This window comes from Hetaerina americana, unplaced genomic scaffold, assembly GCF_022747635.1.
Source record: "Hetaerina americana unplaced genomic scaffold, ioHetAmer1.1.p SCAF_10, whole genome shotgun sequence".
Classification (NCBI taxonomy): Eukaryota; Metazoa; Arthropoda; class Insecta; order Odonata; family Calopterygidae; genus Hetaerina; species Hetaerina americana.
The window spans coordinates 14,388,767-14,408,113 of NW_027286070.1; positions in this window are offsets into that span (position 1 = coordinate 14,388,767).

Sequence of the window (19,347 nt, forward strand, 5' to 3'; positions counted from 1 at the left end):
AATCGTAGGTATTGAAATTTTGTAATAGAGTGTCAAAAAATTATTGATCTGGAAATAATTTGCTCGATAAAATACGAAAGTACATACTCTGTTCTTTTTCGGTTTATCATAATGAGTACACTTGAATAAATAATATGATTTTTTCAAATAAGAATAGGGTCAAGTTTACTCAGTCTGAGCAAAGACTAAAGAAAAGTTCTAAAATTTTCTCATACTTAAAAAAATTGTAAAGTTCTGATTAATCAGTTTAAAGATAATTTTTTCGGCTGCAAAACTTTGTATTTAAAATGCTCGGTGTGTATTCAACTCCATTGTACGGATATTCTTGCAGTATTTAAGTTTATATCTGCCAAAATAGTAATTGGTGACTATGTGATCATGAAACACGATTCTTCCTTAAATTATCCAGTAAAATCGCTAGTTATTCATCAGATTCGGTAAGAACATTCTGTAAGAAATTTTAAATACACACATCTTTATGGTACTAGATGGAGAGTAAAAAATCATTCATTATACTGACGATTGAACTTTCCCAGCTCATATTCCTCCTATATTCTTCTTCCATTGCACACAATTAAGATGTGTATTTATTATTTGCTACTTTTTCAGCCTGTCATTCATTAGCAATCTGTTCATCTGCGATTTCCAGTCCCATGCAATTGACGATGAGCACTACATATGAGTTATGCGCTGCTTAATTCGAGTCACCTGATTTACATTCATTCTGGGATGCCAACCGACGATGCATTTCAATTTTAATCAACTCGATTCATGAAGAGTTCCCAAGTAATTTAGGCACAGAAATTTCCTGCTATGAATGGATTGATGGCGATAAGTCAGTCGAACGAAATCAAATCAGGAGCGCTCGTCAAAATCAGAATCAGGGATTATTCGTCTCTGTCGGTTGGTTGCATTTCCCTCCTTTATTTTCCGAAAATTGAAGTATTTTTTTCACCCCTGAGATTAAAGAACGCCAATTCATGAATAAAATCTGGTAGTGACTTCAAGATAATGATTAAATTACCTTAGAGGTACTATATTATTTATAAGAAACTATTTCAGATAGAGTGCTTTATTCAGTAGATTTATAACGGTTTTTTTTGCTGAAATAATTTGCCTGAAATCATGAGGAGAATTCATTTCTCACTATAGTGGATTATGGTTAATTTTCAGAGATAACGCCGTTCTTCGGAATTTGTAGATTGAGTAATGAGTCCAACCAAAATGCGGCGTATAAGCAAAATATTTAATCCTGTAAAATCCATTGCGTTATTTAAAAGAGATGCTTATTTTATGTTATATTAATTCAAGCTTGGCTGTCGGCGACTGCATGCAAACTATCACCCGAGGTCTTAAAGTTTGGTCATCATGTTTGTCTATAGCAGACCAATTTAAATTTGGCAAAATTATTTCGATCTTTAAATATTCATGCAACAGTTAATCGCGACGTCTGTTTATTGGACCCCTGATAAAAAAAACCTCTGGTCGCTTTCATGCACACTTTAATTTCTTCAAAACGCTTAATAAGTTATATTGTTTCCAACTTGTGTTATTAAGGAGTTACGATAGCGAGCGAAAAACCTAATATGACGGTAAAATAAATGGCCTGATCTCAGATGTGTCCCGGTTTTCTCAATTTTGCATCCATACTTACAAATGGAGTGATGCAGCTGAACGCACATGTGCTTTCGGGTTTTCCCTACGCCTAAATATGCCAACTGTAACGTCAGGAAAACGCGGAATCAACCCGAAAATCACGGCGTCATCTGTAAATCACTGTGAAAGCTATCGAAATGCAGTATAAGTAGGTCTACGCCACGTCAATAAAGCTGGGTTTGTAACGTCACTGAATAATTTACCATTGCGATGCATGGATTGGATTTGCATGGGGTTCTTGACGTTGGAAGACAGTTCTATGGCATCCTCACACTGAGCCATTGAAAGGATTTTTTAAATCATCATTTTTTACAGCCTCCGAAAAAATGTCTCTCGCACTTCCAAGTTCCTTTATTACCTTGAATGTATTGGACTCTATTCATCCAAGAAACTTACGAGGAGATGTAATATGCAAATATTAAGTAAATACTGGTATCACTGGCGAAATCCCATTGCTCTATTCAAGCATTCTATTTTACGGCTGAATTTTCATTTTACTTTTTCATACTTCAGATATAATCAAAGCTTGAGATATTTGTAAAAGTGTACTCAGAAGTGAGAACAAAATAAGAGGAGCCCAGCAATGAAGGTGACGAATAGAGAGCTAAAGTATAACTAGTCGTATGTAGCAGCATTCAGTCAGTGGCATAAGCGGTAGGGTTGTCGACCTCCTTCCTTCAACCGGATGAATTATTTTACATACACAAGCACGAACCTAGTCCGTAAAAGGCTTTTGAAAGCACACATACCTGTGGCTCCGAAAATTCTTCCAGATACTTTTTGTTTTCGAGAAATCACGCTAATAATACCAGTTGTCTTATCCCTAACCGCTGTGATTTTGAAGTCCACGAAATCCACGAAGAGGCGCCTGTGCTGAGACCGGTGGCATTCATTTTTGAAGGTGAGTGAAAGGGAAAATACGGTCTCTGTGGGAGGGACCAAGAGGCTAGGGGGAGTCGAAGGAGAAGGGGGTCGAAAGGCATAATGGAGGAAGACACTACTGGGTCTTCTCACCGGAAATGAACCTTTCGGTGGCTTTAAATGAACAGGACGGAAGGGAGTGAGATGGTTTTCAAGCCTAAGAAGGGCTGAATTCTGGAGTCATTGCAAGGAAAGAGCCAGAAAAGGGTTGGGGTTGGTCTGCGTTGATTGGAACAGGGGAAGCAAGGAGGTTTTGTAGGGAGAGTATCACTGTGGGTTTGGTTTTGAGGTGGGAACGTGGAGCAAGTGATGGTGAGGGACATTATGAATGCCTGGGGCGGTTCGAGGGTGGATGGAGAGTGTGTGAAAGGGCTGGCGTCGCTTTTTTTCGTTGCAAAGAAACATAAATCATGGAGACTTTTATAAAATTGTGTTTACATCCGTCCCCAAAGTTTTCCAGGATCAGGGCGAAAATGGGTTCGCTTAATGTCACCTTGTGTTCTAAAGCTTGGTCGGTTTTCAAGAAAACTCGGATTTCTTGCCCCTTATCTTCCAGAGTTTTATAACCTGCAGTATTTGGGCTGTTTATCCAAAGATCTTTATCTAGATCTTATCTTATTTGATATTATGAGCTTTTAATGGGAAAAGCATCACCATTATTTCAGCAGAAATATAAATCATATCCATTTGGAATAATCGTATAGTGTTTTGAAGAGGGTAGTTTGGCAATTTAAAAATTTAAATGCTATTAAATTTACGGCATCGATGGTGTATGAAAAATTTTTCCCTAGAATTTTTTATTTTACTTTGTTAACTTAATCCCCGAATGATTTCAAGAGAAGCATTTCACAAGAATTAATCCTTCGTGGAATACCATTTGGTAAAAACTTATTTAAATTTTATTTCAAATTGATTTAAATACTACTCTTAATTTTATAAAACAATAGAAATAGATACGAGAATGGTCCCATAAGTACCCAGCCTGACCAAGAGATGCGGTAGTTGCTTAAAAATGCCACTGTATGTGAAAGAATGCAATCTAGAAAGCACAAGTTACTATTTTGAAGACGACACGTTGTTAAGTATTTGTTTGGCAGCCATGAATAGTGAAAGTTTTGAGTAAGCTTGTGAGAATGGAAAAAAGGCCATCAAAATGTGATACAATACTTTTATTTTAAAGGTCTCAGCCCAACCAATATAAAAGCTGAACTGAATTCCACTCTGGGTGAGTCTGACCCTTCGTTTACAACAGTATAATATTGGGTAGCAAAGTTAAAACGAGGCCACACGAGCTGTCAAGACGAGCATCGAATTGGTCGACCAAATGAGGTGACGACTCCAGCAACGTTGAAGAATATCCCCTTAGTCATACAGAATAACTAAAAGTGCGCGAGCTAACTGATAGAGTAGGCATTACAAAAAGTATGCTACATAGCGTATAAACTAAAAATTTCGACATGAGAAAGCCGTGTTCAAGATGGGTGCCACCTTTGATCTCACTCGAGTAAAACCAGTGTCGTGAAAATGCCTCAATTGAGTGTTTAGCAAAGTTTCACAGCAGCCAAGCAGAATTTTTACACCGTTTCATGACCATTGATGAAACATGGGTCTATTACCGCACACCTGAGATAAAAGAACAGTCAAAACAATGAATTCAAAATGGAAAGTCGTCTCCAAAGAAGGCGAAGACCGTTTCATCTGCAGGCAAGGTCATGGCGTCGTTTTTAATGGTATTTACGCGGGGTAATTTTCATTGACTGTCTTGAAAAAGAAGAAAAATATCAATGGCGAGTATTATGCGAACTTATTGCAACTTTTGAGCCAAGAAATCAAGCAAAAGCGGCCGCATTGGGCAAAGAAGTAAGTGGTTTTTCATCAAGACAATTTACCAGCTCACAAATCCGTTATTATAATGACCAAAATTCGTGAAATGAAGTTTGAATTGTTACCTCATGCACCCTATTCGCCAGATTTTGCCCCCTTAGATTATTTTCTGTTCGCAGTCTTGACAAAATGTCTCGGTGGTCTATGATTGTCCAACCGTGAAGAAGTTCATGGCTATTTTGAGGAGAAGTACAGACCTTATTATAAAAAGGCTATCGAACTTATTGAACATCGCCGGTAAAAGTGTTTAGAGCTGAAAGGAGATTATGTTGAAATAAATGCAATTTTTGCCAAAATGTTTATGTTTTAAATGCTTGGTCGGGTACTTCTACGACCACCGTAGTAGCTGGGTTAAACATAGAGCTTTGGTGAGTCGAATTTATATTGTCTTCAATCGCTTGGCTGTATTTTTCATTTCACAAATATTATGGAAAATTATATATTCATCCGGTCAAGTTAAACAATTATTACCCTAAATTTGGTTCATAATAGCTAATCCATAAATGTTTTCATGGTTAATGTTTGAAAGACTCAACATTGGAAGAAATGAGTAAAAATTCGGGATGCTCTGTGAAAGAAAGGGATCATACTTTATGCATATTTTTTAAGGTCTTGAATGTGAGTCGAAAATTGCTGATTAAAAGGGAAGAATGAATGAGGAATATGCAGCTGAAATATATTTTTTGAACTCATTACTTAAGTAATTCTCATTGCATTTAACTGGTGGAATATTAACGGTGGGTCTATAATAAATTTCATTTAATCTCCTTGATACCATATTGTTGTTGAAGAGGTAAGAATGAATGAGGAATATGCAGCTGAAATATATTTTTTGAACTCATTACTTAAGTAATTCTCATTGCATTTAACTGGTGGAATATTAACGGTGGGTCTATAATAAATTTCATTTAATTTCCTTGATACCATATTGTTCCAAGTAATCTATTTTCACTTTATTTTGATAAAATGAGCAATGGAAGAAACCCTTTCAAATGCGAAATCCTGTAAAAAAAGTAAAGGAGGACCTTTTCTGTAAGTGCGAAAAAAAGATTTCTAACTGCTCTTACCAGTACTGGTGGTATTTTCTTTGAATGGGTTTTAAATTTAAGGGAAGTTCGATGAAGTATTGTATCCTATTAAATGAAATTTAAACATTTTTTAGGCAGAATTATTCACGGCAATGTTATACCATGCAATAGCATTTTCAAGTTATGTATGCTCCTCTATTTATGTTCACTGCAAACCTCTACATTCTTGTGCTTTTTATTAATATTTTGTAGAGAACTAGAGGCGTGTGTCTCGGTTAATTTGGTCAGAAAATATTCTTTTTTGAAGGTTACAGAAAATTTCTTTTGTAAATTAAGCGTTCCAAATGTGTTGTTTTATGGATTGGCAAGGTTCATGTATTATGAAGTAATTGCTTGACTGCCAAAGTTTCCCAATAATTATTGCTTGATACCTCCAGCAATTCATTTCATCAATAACGAAATCGTAATGGATCTTATACGAATGAGATTCAATATCCTGATTATCCGAAAGCTATTTCGCCGATGTCAAAAGTTTGGGATTAATATGCCTTTTCCAAGAATTAATGTGGGTCAATAACAGAAAGTGGAGATATATCTCTGAAATGATCACTATTCCGTAACTCAACGGCGTTAATTGTAGTCTTGTTTTCTATTCCACATGCACCAATTGTGCTTCTTTGAATACAAGTAGAACTTGAGGTAATAAAGAATAAAGTTATTTCATTTCAAATTACTCAAAAAAAATAATTATCAGCTATGAAAATAAAAAAGACACGCTCATGCCTTTTTATAGAGCACTTTTTAAAAATAGATTCAAAATTGAATTTTAATAGATTATTTCTGTCCATGTAAAAGTATCGTTAACTGCTACACCTGATAGGTCCAAAAGGTCCTTGTTCCTTATCGCAAATACAAATTTCTTAGAGATCAGCCGAGAGAAAATGAAGTTTGTGGTTTCAGGCGATTCATTATGGAATTTCAATGCAAAAATTAGTGGATGACTCCGTTAAAAGTTACTCTTGCGGCATCTCCCGCAGTTTCTCTGGAATTTATTGAACTTGTGGCCGTTTTGGTTGGATAAGGTATACTTCGTTCTTCCACAATGAAATTTAATAGCTTATAACCACGATTTTGACGTTTTAGGTCATTATCAGGTATGGGGTTGACGTTAGTAATTGAAACCATGGTCGTAAGCCATTAAATTTCATTATGGAATAACGAAGTGAACCTTATTCAACCAAAATAGAGACAGTAAGGTTTAGGAAAATTCTTTATGCATATAAGCATCAAAGAGTTCACATGTTTCATAAAATATTATATATAATAGAAAGTCATACATTTAAGTTTTGGATCTTCAGATTGATAATAAACCAAGAGAGAAAAATTTAAAGATGATTAATTGCTCTAATTTTTGCTGCTCCTCCTTGTCCCAAATACAGGGGCAACTAACTTTGTTTTTGGGAATCCACGAGTTTAATATTTAGCAATCGGTGATAAAGGATGTTTAAAGAGAACAATAAATAATTGAAACAGCCAACATGCTAAATTGAAGTGTACAAAAAAATCAATGATTATTGTATTACCTACCATGAACTATGACCTTGAAGTGGAGGAAAGATTTCTGTCTTCCGTTAGCCCTTAAAGCTTTGAAGACGGAGGTAATGATAATTTACTCCTGATGGGGTCACCCATGCCAGATAGAAGGGTAGGAGCCAGAGGAAATTTAGTCCGTCCAGCGTCTGTTCCTCAGAGAGGCTGCTGCAAAGGCATTTGACGCATGTGGGGTCGTCAGTTAAGCGATTGCTCTACGTTAAAAACACTATTTATGACGGCAACGTGGGAAGACAACAGTTATCATTCTCTAGTTAAACATGGGCGTAAACAAATAGAAAATTAATCCTCGGAACTACTGCCTTTGGCTAAATGGGCCGAGTGTCACACCCAGCAGCGAATCCGCGATAGTGTTATATGGAATACTTGCGCAACCGAGCTGAAAGCCTGAGAAAATGCCCAGAAGAGTACCACAACGGTTAGAATACGTATGTGGAATGTAATGACGATGAGAAGAACACGGGAAAATGAAACCAACAAGAGACATATGCAGAAAGAAGGTACTGACACTCTAGGTTTGCGTGAGGAGAGATGAAGAGAACTCTGGAATTACTGCAGTGACCGTTAGGGAGTAATGTAAAATTGGGGGATTGGAGAGACAAAATGAAGTTACGGTGGTACTAGGGAGAAAAGTAGTGAATGTAGAGTAGATAAATGAGTAAATCCGAATGGTGGAGATATGAGAATGCTCAAAAAAATTTATTACTTATTCAAATGTACATGCCAGCAGAATAGCATGAGTATGAGAGATGGGAGAGTTAGTGCGATCAATTAGAAGAAATAATTGAGAACGTGCAAGAAATGAAGCACCCTGTAGTAATTGGAACCGCTGGTGGGTTAAGGGAGGGGTGAGATTGAGGTTGGAAAGCACTGTTTAGTATTTAAAAATACACTCGGAGAGAAAGCAGTTGAATTCTGCGGATGGTATTGAATAATCACTACGAGGGTGGTCCCAGATGTACCCTACCCCACAAAATAAACACAAAAAGTTTGGAAAAAAATATATGTATTTTTCAACATAGTCTTCTTTCAGTTCTATACACTTTTCCCAGCGATGCTCAATAAGTTCGATACCCTTTTTATAATAAGATATGTCTTACCCCTCAAAATAGCCATGAATTGCCGACAGCACTTCTTCACGGTTGGACAATCATTGACCATCGAACCATTTTTTGAGTTTGCGAACCGAAAATAATGCAAGGGGGCTAAATCTGGTGAATAGGGTGCATGAGGTAACATATAAAACTTTATTTCACGAATTTTGGCTATTACAATAACGGATTTGTGCGCTGGTGCATTGCCTTGATGAAACAACACATACTTCCTAGCCAAATGCGGCCGCTTTTGCTTGATTTCTTCGCTCAAATGTTGCAATAAGTTCGCCTAATACCCGCCGTTGATAGTTTTTCCTTTTTTAAGACAGTCATTGAAAATTATCCCACGCACATCCCAAAAAACCAAAGCCATGACCTTACCTGCAAATGAAACGGTCTTCGCCTTCTTTGGAGCCGCTTCTCCCTTTTGAATCCATTGTTTTCAATGTTCTTTTGTCCTGGGTGTAAAGTAATGAACCAATGTTTCATCCATGGTTATGAGACGGCGCAAAAATTCTGCTTTGTTTCAGGGAAACTCTGTTAAACACTGAATTGAAACATCTGAACAATATTTATGAAATACCTACTCTGTAGCTAGTTAATTCGCTGAAAACGTTCACTATTGATGACTGCTAAACGAATGCTAAACAATGTGGTGTCTTCAAACTAGAAACATTTGCTTTTTAGATTCCATACATTCTTATACCTTGATGATTTTCAAATAAATACCGCATCTCTAGGTCCGGCCGGGTACTTAAAGGGACCATCCTCGTAGCATCAGGTTCAAAAATCATCGGGGTGTAGGCATGCGATACTAAGAGAGAAACAGGGAGGTTAAAGTTAAAGTTAAATGATGCTGCGATTCGACATGAATTTAGAAAATATAGCCATAGTTACTCACATGTGGATAAAGATTTGGATCATAATTTGATTATAAAGAAAATTAAAAAGATAATGGGGAGTTGAAAAGTGCGAAATTAGTTTCTTGAAGGATTAGCTTCGGTGAAAAGCAAAGAAATACTAATGAAACTGATGTAAATGTACAAACGATGGCTGTCCAGAAAGTAACATTCTTATCATGTAGCCTAAGAGGTAATGAAGGAAGCCGAATTGTCACTGTGTTCACGCTCACTGCAGGTTAGTACGTCAGCAGTCGTTGGAGGGTCGTGTCACTTATCGTTTTTTTGCAATAGTGAGTCAAAACGAACAATACAATTGATATTATCATTTGTGAAGTCCGATCAGTGAAAAGGGATGACTAATGAAAAACTTCAAAGCTGCTGATATTCTAAGGCAGATTAGTGCTCTGTGCGTACTAAATGTGATGTGTGACAAAAGTTTTGTGTCAGTGTTGCCGTCTGAAAGTGAACACTAATGCCCATGATGATCACAAAAGTGGCTCCCCTTTTCTTGTAAACAATGATCTGCGTTGCAAATTGACGAAAAGCTTGTGAATACCGGCGTTTTACGAAATCTGGAATCGTAGAAATATGTGAAAAGGTTTTCCACATATTTCTACGACAATTTTGAATGAAAACACGATCGAAAAGTTAAGCTACTATATGTTTTATGCTTCCCTTGACGAGGAACTTAAAAATTCTGTCTTCGGTTGGTTGCGATCTCAGGCGACCCAGATCCAGCCCCCAGTGACATTTTCTTGTTCCCGGAACTGAAGAGGCCCATGAAAGAACGACGCTACGCTACGATAGAAAGACTACATCGAAGGAGGAGCTGAACAAGATTACAAAAAATAATATTTCGAAGTGCTTCGAGGATTGAAAAAACGTTTGCACAACTGTATAATATCAAATGGGGATTAATTTTAAGGGGAAAAAGTAGATATTCATGATTAAATAAAAAATAAAAAAACAAGTCCTGATACTTTTTGAACAGACCTCGTAGATATTGAAATTCATACAATAATTGATATGTTTAAAATTTTTGATAATGTCAATAATTATACTTTTATTTAAGAGGGCCACCACTATTATAAATCATATTCTAGGACCCCTTCTATATAATAAGCATGTGTCTTTTGAAATGGCGTAAATTAATTAAATTAATTCCGTGATTCAGTTATTCCTTTTTCTCCCTTAAAGCAAAGCAGTACCTACCCCGATCCCCATTTTACCACCCCAAAAGTGAAAGAAAGAAGGTAAAAAACTTGCTTCAGTTGTGTGGTGCATCTGAACTTTACCGTGCAACAATTAGCGCATGGCATACTTAAAGTTGGCCATCACTGGTCGAAAGGATTGAAGTTATTGTTGAATGTTTTTGAAAAGTGAAATGTTTAATCGCAGGAAAATAGAAGAAACGAGATTAGTGAGAAGTAAGAAAACTAAGTTAAAAACTGTTATACGAAGGAATGAACTTGAGCAGTAGCAGAAGTTCATGTATTTGGACATTATCGTAAAGGGGGGCATTTTAATCCGGACATTGGAAGAAGAATAGTGCTAGCGAAAGAGGCATTTACAAGAGGGGGATTGATGGCGGATAAGGTCAGTTAAGATACAAAGAAAAGATTATTTAAGACTTTAAAATAGAGTTTAGTGTTCTATGGAATGAGAGCCTTTGAGGCAACCGCTTGAAAATACATTCTAGGCTTTTGATATGCGTGGTGGAGGATGTAGATAATAAGGCGGACTGAAGGAAAGACAGACGCTGAGTTTTTAAGTAGGGTGAGTAAAGGGAGGAAGTTACTCGGAAAAATCAGGAAAAAGGTGAGGAAATGAATGGAGTACGTATAGAAAGATAGTGGGATTTTGATCAGGCAGTAATTGAAGGGAGGGCATAGGGCAAGTGGGGTAGAGGAAGGAATTAGATAAAGTGGCTTTCAGGCTTCCTAGACAGCATGAAGGCTGGTAAAAGTGAACAAAGAAATGAAGATGGAAATAATGTAGATAAATGGACGAGAAAGTGTTTCCGATTTATTGGAAGTAAATTGTCATTTTGGATCGTCCAACACTTACCTTTAAATGGGGAGAATACGTTGGATGCATTTAATAATAATGCGTTTCAAAAACTACATGGCAATACTGGAAGATTTTTTGAGTAGAGAGAATACTGGAAGAGTTTTGAAGCCCCTATTACGAAAAATCTTTCAATCGGAGGCAAAAATTGACCTAAAAATGGAAAAGATGAAAGAAAGCTAAATAATTATAGTGACCTGGTGACTCGTACGGCGAAAAAATTCTAATATAATAGAAATGCGTCAACAGAACATATTTTGAAATTTGTGCGATAAAACTTCGGCTAGAGATAAATGAAGTTGTGTAAATGATAGTTTTAGTAACTATGGTACTGGTGTCGATGAAACTGATCGCGTGCATCGCGCTAAGGAGAATGATAAAAATTTAAGCTAATGATTTGTCATTTAAAATAGTAAGTTGAAGGAGACATCAAGGAAAAACTCTGTCAGAAAGAGACACATTTTGACATTTCCACTCAATTTGTGACATCAGAGCATTCTTAATTCAATCGTTCGGGGGAAGGCAGGAGGAAGTCCAAATTTTGAATTGATGAAAGCCATATAGCCCTGAAGGTCTAAAGAGAAAATGCAAATGTGGTAATTAAAAGTAAGTGTATTTCTTGAATTAGTAGCTGAACGGAAAAATTTATTTTGATAAAAGTTTAACACAAATACTTCCAGAATAATGAAAAATATATTTACTTCAAATAATAAAAAATGAAAAATTATATGTATTGGATAATAGACCTATATTCAAATGGATTTTGTTATTTTCCACCTCAAAACTTGTTGGAGGGCAAAGAGGGTTTGGACAGGTGACCATATTCATCAAGTGAATTGGTGGAAAATATTTTGTAGAATGTCATACTTAATATTTCATACACAAATTTTGAGCAGCAGGAAGGTATTAGTACTCGAAGTATCTATGATCCAAAGCCCTACTGCCTTTTGAATTGAAATGATCAATAAGTAAATTCCTCCATAAAAGTAGACTCCTTATCACAGATGGAAAGTTGGATATCAGTTGATAATTCTATGTGATAAATGCGTAAGATTTAATCTACGTGCATTATCATTGTACACACGCACACAGGCTCTCCCAGATACACTATAATATATGTCCGAATAAAGAACAGTTCGTTTTTACGGTATACTTAGTTACCAGGTTACACTTGGAAAATATTGCTTAGAGCATTATTTTAGAATTGGCACATATAGAAATAATAAATGTAATTACAAACTATTTGATTTTAGTCTAAAAATGTTAACATGATTTAAATCGAGTTATTTAGTTCTTACTAAAAATAATGATTGAAACTATCATTGAAATTAAGCCACTCAAGTAATCAATGACAAATTCTGAAAATAAAATAAGCTTTTTCCATTTTATTTAGAGACATTTAATCTTTTTCATATATGTGTTTTGTGACCATTAAAGTCAGGGACATGTTTTCTTGAATGAAGTATTTCTAGTCTGACAGATGCTTGGATTTCTCGAATTATATGTATGCAGGAGCTATGAAAAGCGACTCTGACGAATTATAACAAGTGCAGACCATGAGGTAAAGACATGCCCATACCATATTTTTTTGCCCCCGAATTTTTTCTAGGTATCTCTAATGAAGTCTAACACATTGCGTTGCTCATTGGCGTTTTCGTCTTTATCGGAAGTTCAAATTCTAATTATTACCGCGTGGCGTGAGGTCTCATCTTCCGTGATTAACCCAGAGGCTTTCGTCGCTTTTCTGTCAGTCGCAAGGTACTCTTTGATGAACAAATATTTATTAGAAAATTTACACGGCGGTATTAGTGCCGCTACTCTAGATGCTGTGGTTAATACGAAGGATACAATTACCTCTACTACGGTATTGATTGTAACTGCAAGCTATTATCCTTAATATCTGGTTTGCTCAAATCGAAAAATGTGTGTTCTGTTATTATATTAACACCTGTTTTGATCGTGCACTCTGCAGAGTGACGATGGCAAATACGAATCAGAATAAAGTTAGTCTATGATTATTTGCATGGTATGAAAACAAGTTCCAGTCACCTGTTTTAACCTATCCATTATGCATCTTCATCAGCCACATGGCAGCATTAAAAATACTCAGTATCCGATGCTGCGACCATTCCATGGCAGTGCATGGAACTCATCGACGACATAGGTGAAACGGTAGAACCTTTTGATACGTTGTGAAATTGTTGCATTGAAATTGTTGCATTGAAATTGTTGCATTGATATTTAATACATTCCTAAATGACTTAGGAGACAAAAATACACCATGAAGAAAAAACAGACTGTGAAAACCACGCTCCCCATGGATAACAGGTGGAATAAAAGCCTTGATGCGCTGGCGTGACGCACCCTATAGCCTATTTAAAAAACATAAAAACGAAAATTTATTCAATACCTACTAAAAACTGCATATCAAAACTAAGCAAGTCATCAGAAATTCCAAAATAAGATATGACTTCCAAATATCTAAAGACCCCTCGTCACAAATTTTGAAAATCTTGGTGTCGGCAAAACTAAAAATCAACACTCCATACTTGCTGATATTTCTCCAGACGATCTAAATCGTTTATTCACAACCCCACCGATGGAAATTGATCTTGTTACAAAAAATAAATACTTATACAATTTGTAACATTCTGGACCAACTCCAGTTTTTTCTACAAGCTCATTCAAAATTTCTTCCTTTACACAAATGCAAGTCCCCCAGGCCTTCAAAAAAATCAATTCCGTCTTAGATGGAGCTGACGGATTTTAGTTATTCTCAAGCACAAATTACTTCCCAACATGTTTCCTGTTATAACTTATATCTTTAATTAGTCTATTCTAACTGGAACATATCCATCACCCTGGAAACATGCCCTCGTCCATCCCATCCCAAAAAAAACCACACTCACTAGCATCGCTGAATACAGACAGAGCATCATTTTTCCTCCTTTATCAAAAGCATTCGAGAGAGTCATCCATGAAAAAATTTCAAATTTTCTCAATGAAAATGACTTACTTGATCTTCTAAAATCAGGATTTTGGCACAGCAAAGCTACCGCTCTCCTTAAAATAACATAAGACATCCGACTGTCGATGGATATCAAAGAAGTAACAATAATGATTCTTCTAGATGTTACCAAAGCCTTCGACTCAATTGACAAAGATATTCTCTTAGCAAAATATCAAAACCTGAATTTTTCTTCCTCGTCTTCACAATGGATTCACTCATACCTAAGTAACCGATTTCAGAGTCATCACACTTAATTCATCCTCTAACGAGCTTCAAATACAAAGGGGTGTTCCACAAGGATTCATTCTGGACCCTTGGTTTTTCCCTGCATATAAACAATATTAGTAAAGACATTTCGAATTACAACCATCACCTTCATGTCGATGATTTTCAAATATATCACCATTCCCGCCTTCAAGACCTACGTAGAATTATTAACGATATTAATTCAGATCTTGCTGCTTTGTCTCTATGGGAACTAAAAAATTGAATGAAAATAAACCCAATCAAAAGTCAGTCCATTATAATCGGATACCATAAAATACATTCTAAAATAAGTATTGATGAAGTACCACCACTAATATTGCAATGATCTATCATACCATACCTAAGGAGAGTAAATAATTTAGGTGCAGAAAAATGAACTCATCTTGCATTCACTGAAAAGATTAAGGCACTTTATTCCCTCCTCCTTAAAGATGCTCCTTGTGTCCTCTCTTGTCATACCCCATTTTAATTATTGTGATGTAGTATACGAAGATCTTTCAGGCGAACTGAAAACCAAACTCCAGAGGACCCATAATTCCTGTGTGCGGTTCATATGTGATCTTAGAAAATGCGATTATATTTCAAACTCATTTACAAGAATATCATGGTTAAAGCTAGAAGGCTGCAGGCATTTACATATTCTTTCAAACTTCTACGGAATATTTTCAAACCACACAACTAAATAGTTATACAAATATTTTCTCCCCATCAGCTCATTCCACAATAGAAGTACTAGAGTTAATAATAAACTTCTTGTCCCACACCATCGCACGAAACTCTATAACAAATACTTTTATGTTATAGAATGCCGTCTGTGGAACTCTCTTCCAGATAATATAAAAAAACTCTTCATCCACAACAACATTTAAGAGAGCACCTCACCAATTCATTCTTCTCAGGCACAAAACTTAACCAGTGCATCCTCCCTCATTTTACTCATCTGTTTTACAGATAACTGTTTCTACTTTTTCTTTTGTCTTCTCAAGCAGTAGGATTTTGCATCATTATTTTTAGTAAATACTATGTTTCTCATTACTCCACATATGTTGTCAATATAATTAATTTCTTCATTTAAATTTCAGTAACTTAATATATGTATACTGTGTAAAAATGATTGTTATTATTGTTAAATGTATCTTTTCTCTCATCATTAGGGGTTTCACAGGTTTTTCACACCCCCATTCTCTTCGTGGGTGTTTTCCTGCGTGAGTTTTAACGAGGTGAGCAATTCCACGCTCTACTTAACTTTTCCCACAAACCTGTCTTTGATTTGACTTTCCTTATGTTATTTTTCTCTTTCCTCACCGTCTTTTACTTTGAGTACGTGTGTATGTATCCTTAATTTATATATGAATATGTATGTACATATGGATGTGTGTATGTGTGTGTGTGTGTGTGTGTGTGTGTGTGTGTGTGTGTGTGTGTGTATATATATATATATATATATATATATATATATATATATATATATATCCATTTTTTCCTTTTCTTTTCGATGTGCAAATCTGCGCTAAATGAATTTGTGTCTGCCCAAAAGTATTTATGTGTACGTCTGAATGCCACTATAAGCTTTATGCCTAATATAGTATGTATACGACGATGGGTTAAATGGAGGGAGGGACCATTTAATCTCAATTTCGCCCAAATTCTATCTATCTATCTATTGTAACTTAGGCATGGATTGAGTTGTACGTGGAACCAAACACCTGTAGATTGTTAAACAACTAACCTTCCTACGAAGAGATCTGAAGCTACGCAAATTATGGGGATATTAGTTTGATAACTCGTTTGAAGTTAAAGTCAAACTTGATCAAGTCCTTAGGTCCATCCTTTGGTAGTCAAAAAAATATTAAAAAACAGGTGAAGGATAAAACGGGAGAAAGTGACTGGTGAAATGGGGTGACACAAGTGTGTCTATTCTACTGCAGTATGAAAATTAAGGACTTAGTATTAGCGACTCGTAGGTGGGGTAGGAAAAAAAATAGGGACCCGCTGCGGATATTTAAAGCTTCAGGGAAAGCTGTCATTTATGGACAGAGGTGGGAGGTAAAGGTCGGGGCGAGGGTTAGTTTCCAGTTAATATATTATATAGCATTGTTATTTAAAGGTCAAAAGGTAAAAAGAGGAGTGCTCTCAGTCAAAAGAGAAGCGATACCCATCCTCGACGCGGAGTTGAGCCCGAGGACGGGATATTGGGAAACATCGGAAAGGTATCCGAAATTTTTGCAAAAGAAGGGCAAGTGAGTGAGTGAGTTAGGGCGAAAGCGAAAGAGGTAGGGTGCGGAAGGAAAGGAGCGGGGATAGAGAGAGAGGGGGAGGAGGTGGAGCACGGGGCATGGAATGAGAGAAGTGAAGGGGAAATGTAATCTGAGAAGTTATTAGGATCGCAGCGGATCGGAGCAGTCGTCATTCTCCATGGTAACTCGATTCCTTTGATGAGCGACGGAGTCGCGTAAAAGCCTACGGGAGGGGGTGGCAAAAGAGGTTTGAAGGAGGAGAAGGGAAACTTGAGGGGACGGGAGATAGAGAGTGAGGGAAGGGTGCGAAAGAGGGAAAGGGCTTTTGGGGGAAGTGTAAGGTGAGTTCAAAGGCGAGGGAGAGATGAGAGAAAAGAAAGGTTGGGGGTGTCAGGACTAAGGGGGTGGGAGCGGGGGCGGGAGTGTGTGGAATGGAGGTTTTTGAGGAGAAGAGGTCTTCTGAATGGAGATTATGGTGGTTCCTGCGTGCATGGTATGTTTGTGTTTTTGTGTTTGCGGGCTAAGGTAGGAAAGGTATTGGGGAAAAAATTCGGAGGAGAAGAAATATGTAAGGATAGAGAGAAGATTGGGGAAGGGATTGAAGGGGAGTGAGCATGGAATCATAGTGTCTGTGAAAAGGGTTTGATCGTGCGCAATTAATCCTCCTTTGAGTTCCTACAAACGAACCGGGGGAAATATAATCACTCTCAATTGTTTTCCTGTTAAAGTGAATGCTTTTAGAATGGTTTTTCTCAAAGTAGGGTGAGATTGTTTTGTTTCAGTTTTGCACAATCCCTATTTTCATCGATACGCGTTTTAATTCATTAATGTCCTCCAGGTGTCATCATTCAAATTTAATTCATTAGTGGGACGACGTCCTGTGATCGGTGTCAAAAGCCGAATCTGCCTTTGACAGTGGAATTATTCGCTCATTTTTTTAGATGCTCGTCTCTTAAATATTTTAATATTAACTCCGTTTTGAGGGTACAGGTTAAACTTTGTGCTCCTAAAATTTCGAAGGAATTAGTTAAGAATTGCGACAATATATTTCTTATTTCCTGCCGTGAATTTTTTTTCCTTATGTATTTCATACAAATAGTACGCGTACTTTCTAATATGGCCAATCATAGACTTGTGGCAAACTGACCTGATTTTTCACCAAAGTATGAATTATTCATTTGGAATTTTTAAGAGGTGCTATTTTTTTTGGTGATTTAGTTTCATGTTAATGAAATCAGTTTAAATTTTCCTGATCAGCATTAAATTAATTAAGTCTTATTTTTATATCATTAAAGACCCCACACATTCCCTTTTATCATTTTTTTAATATCTGGTAACATAGCCCAGTTATATTTTTTATAAATTATGTTAAGCACCTAGAATTAAAGGTTTCCTTTTCAGTCTAGGGGGAAATATACCCATGTCTATTTTCTGTCCTATGTCTATATTCTGTTTAACTCTTTTTTCAGTTAAAAAGCTCGCCAAGTAATGGGCTTACAAATTTTCCTCATGAATATTTTTGCATTCGAATTTGAAACAGCTGTAAAATACTGGATAACCAATCACTAAATATGCATGTTTTTCTTTCCTCTTCACTGAATTACCAAATTGCCATGTAAATTCATGGTTGAGCTTACATCAAATTTATAGGAGAAGTTATGTCACAGAAGAATTCAGTTTGGAACGCGGCTGTCTAGTCACGGTCACAATTAATTCAAGAAAATAAATTTAGGACCTTGATTATGATACCTAGAGTTGATCATGAGTGTGTTACTGAGAATAACCAATCAGCCATGAGAACAATTATTTTTTAAATGTCAACTTATCTTCATCTTTTCTAAATTACTCACTCCAAAGGAGGGAGGTTAAACAGTCAGTAGAAATAAAACCAGCGAGAGATGACCAAGAAATCGTAAATAAATGGGCAATTAAAGAAATTGAATATTTATTTCGACCCAGGTTTTTCTTATTACTGCTTCATCTGGTGGACTTATCCTGCTGTAATAAACAAAGCCTAGGTCGTAATAAATATGTAATTTGTGGAATTGCTCATTTCTTCGTAATTTATCAGTGATGTTTCGTTTCCACACAATATAAACTGAATATTCAGATTTTGGCAGTGGAAAACAATGAAAGACTTCGCATATTTCGCATTATGAACATGTGCATATGATAGCTGTGAGCGATTAAAGATTCTGAGTTTAAGTCATATCAATTGTTTCATCTTTCCCTTTCGGGATTCTTGAATTGTATTCTAGTTTTAGATGGCGCAGGAAGTCCTTAACGGTGATAAATTTCAATGAGGAATTTGGAGAGTTAATTTAGGAGTGGAAATAAAAAAAGAAGTAAAAAAGGCTCACTCCAGTGAAAAAGTTAAATCGTAATCATTTAATCCTTCAAATTGATTTCATTACCACTCTCTTATTTACTCCTCTTTTTGTTCATGTGTTTGCTTATGTAATGGTTTTACGACCTTAATTCTGAATTTTCCTTGAAAAGAAAGAATATGTGGGCTTTAATTATTTGGGTCCAAATTTTACGTTTATCATTTCCAGTATAAACATTAATTTTCATGATTATCTCTATCTAAATCGCGAGGTCTTTAATAATTTTCTTAAAGCTCTAATCGTTTCCTTGAAGTAGAAGATATTTTGAAACGACTACGAAACG